Raw genomic sequence first — 2,818 nt, forward strand, 5'->3', positions numbered from 1 at the left:
CCCAAATCCCAAGCAACAAGAGAAAAAAATCTTAAAGAGAGAAAAGAGCCTAGGATCAAGACCCATTTTCCTACCCCAAATCTCATCATCCAACCCTTTAATCTTCATCATCCTCCATTAAAGTGAAAGCCTAGGAGCTAAGGAGTCCAAGGAGCCAAGAAGAAGGACTATAGGTGGGTGTTTATAGGATTAGATTATGATTTTTAATGATAGGCCAAGTGGGGCCTACTGATTAATGGTATAGATCCTATTTGGAATCCAAGGTGTGGCCAATGGCCCACCATGATTCATATATGTAAATCCATGATGGGGTCAATCTCCATGGACCCCACCATGATGTTTATTTGATAATCTATTTGTAGAGGTCATCTAAACCTTGATTTTTTTGGTGGGGATGGTATCCCTACCTTGACTTGCTGTTTTGAGGGCCCACATGTTTTGGGACCATCTTGATGTTTGTAATATGGCTCAAGGGAGCTCATAGTGGCGGAGCTCCCTTCCACCATGCGTTTCTCTCTCTTATTCCCTGTTGATGGCCCACCGTGATGATGTATATATTTTACCCATGCTACCCCATTTTAGGACACCCTTGCTACCCAAACCGGGTCCCACATTGCAGCCACCTTGCTGCCCATTTTCGGGCTGGCCTAGACGAAGGGAAAACACAAACATCTACTTGATTGGGGAGTGGGGTGGCCCACTCACATGGACCCCACCTTGACATATGTACGTAGGACCCCACCTGGCTATATGTATTTTAAATCCACACCGTCGAATAGGTGGGATGTTGCTGGACCGTCTGTCCAGCAGCACAGGGATCCACCGTGATGTGTATTTCGTCCACACCGTCCAGCAGTGGGACGGTGGGACCACCATGATATGTGTTTTATCCACACCGTCCAACAATGGGACGGTGGGACCCTAATGAATGTGTTGTGTCCACAGCGTCTAGTAATGTGATGGTGGGACCCTGATGTATGTGCGGTGTCCACACCATCCAGCAGATTGAGACGGTGGGACCCACTTGCATGTGTTGTATCCGCACCATCCATTTGTGGGACGGTGAGGCCCACCTGCTGTATGTGAGGCCCACTTATTATATGTGAGGCCCACCTGCTGTATGTGAAGCCCATTGCGATGCATGAGGCCCATTGAGATGTATGTGGCTCATTGTGATGCATGAGGCCCATTGGGATGTATGTGGCCCATTGTGATGCTTAAGGCCCACAGTGATTTCTGAGGCCCATTGAGATGTGTTAGTACCCATTTGGATGTCTAAGGCCCATTATATGAGAGGCCCATTGTACGTGTGAGGCCCATTGTGATGTGTGGGGCCCACCGTGATGTGTGTGTATTGTATGCACACTATCCATTCATTTATACGGACCACCTTATGCAGGCCCACCATGATGTATGAGTTATACGCCTCCATGGGCTGCCTTGAGAGACCCACCATGATGTGTGCGTAGTACACACACTATCCATCTGTCCTTCTATAAATTTTAAGGGCCAAGGGCCCCCATCGTGATTCTGATTCCAATCCCAAATGGACCGCACCTTAGGACAATGGTGGTTAAATGTCCACTGTTGTAAACCTCCCTAGAGCCCATTGATAAGCCTACTTCCACCCCAACCTAGTAGGCTAACCCAAACCATTGGGTCCCCACTTATGTTAGTGATACCCATTGGGCTAACCCAAAATGTTGGGCCCCCATTAATGATGGTGTCTTCCACCATTCCTTGTAAGAATTATCCAAACCTTGGAGCCCACCTTGTATTCATATCGGGCCCCATAGGAAGGCCTGGTTTATTGCATGATAAGAGAGGGCGAGGAAGCCCACTTGTTGTTCATAGTTTCACCCTCTCAACTCACCTTGTTGTATAGCCATACGACTCACCCATGAGGCCCATTCTTGACATAAGTATGATACCTAGGCTATTCATTGCTTAATATATCATCACCCCTTACTGTAGATGGAAGAATATGTGGTATCAGATGTGGTATATCCACTGTTAAAGCTTATCTCGATTCGTGGGTTAGATCTACCGTCCTTGCAGGGGACCCGGCCTTAGGATATATGATATGCTAGTACCTTGAGTACATTATGATAGTCCAATATGGGTCATTCTATATAGACTTTTATATGTCTAGTGGGGCATATCGTTCAGCCCTATTCTTGTATGTGGCATACCGATTAAGGCAGATCATCACCTGCTATATTTGATAATCATGCTAGTGTACTTAGTCCAGTAGGACACACTGAGAACATGCTTAGTATAAATCATGATACATGCCCATACGCATCATTTGTATGCATGTTAGGAGGAGTGATTGATCACAGCATTGGGCTAAGATGCTTATGAGACTCCTTGAGAGATGGAGTTACCTCACATGATTGTGCGGTACGCACAGGTTTAATGCATGATTAGATAGTATGATTCATGCATCTCACATTTTATATGACATGATCACTAGGTGCCCTAACGACACCAGGGTTGTGGCTTCCACAGACACATTGTGGATGGTTAGATTGGATACCTGAAATATTTGGTTCTAAATATGAGCACTTTGGATGTCCGTGGGTGAAAGCCCCTAGACCCTTATGGTACCAAGAGGTTGCTCCAACGTCGAGACCGAGTGGATACATGAGCGCCTGAGTACCGAATACCAGTATGCCACATCTCCCACTGTGTCATGGTCGATTGGAAGGGGGTGTGGCCTTATCCGCCTGAGGGTAGGAGCAAAGCTAGGCAGACCATTGGCCAAGCGGGTAGTGAGGTCTTTTCCACTTACATGGTTGTGTGTCCAGTTTGGGTG

The sequence above is a fragment of the Magnolia sinica genome, chromosome 11 (genome assembly GCF_029962835.1).
Source record: "Magnolia sinica isolate HGM2019 chromosome 11, MsV1, whole genome shotgun sequence".
NCBI classification, from domain to species: domain Eukaryota; kingdom Viridiplantae; phylum Streptophyta; class Magnoliopsida; order Magnoliales; family Magnoliaceae; genus Magnolia; species Magnolia sinica.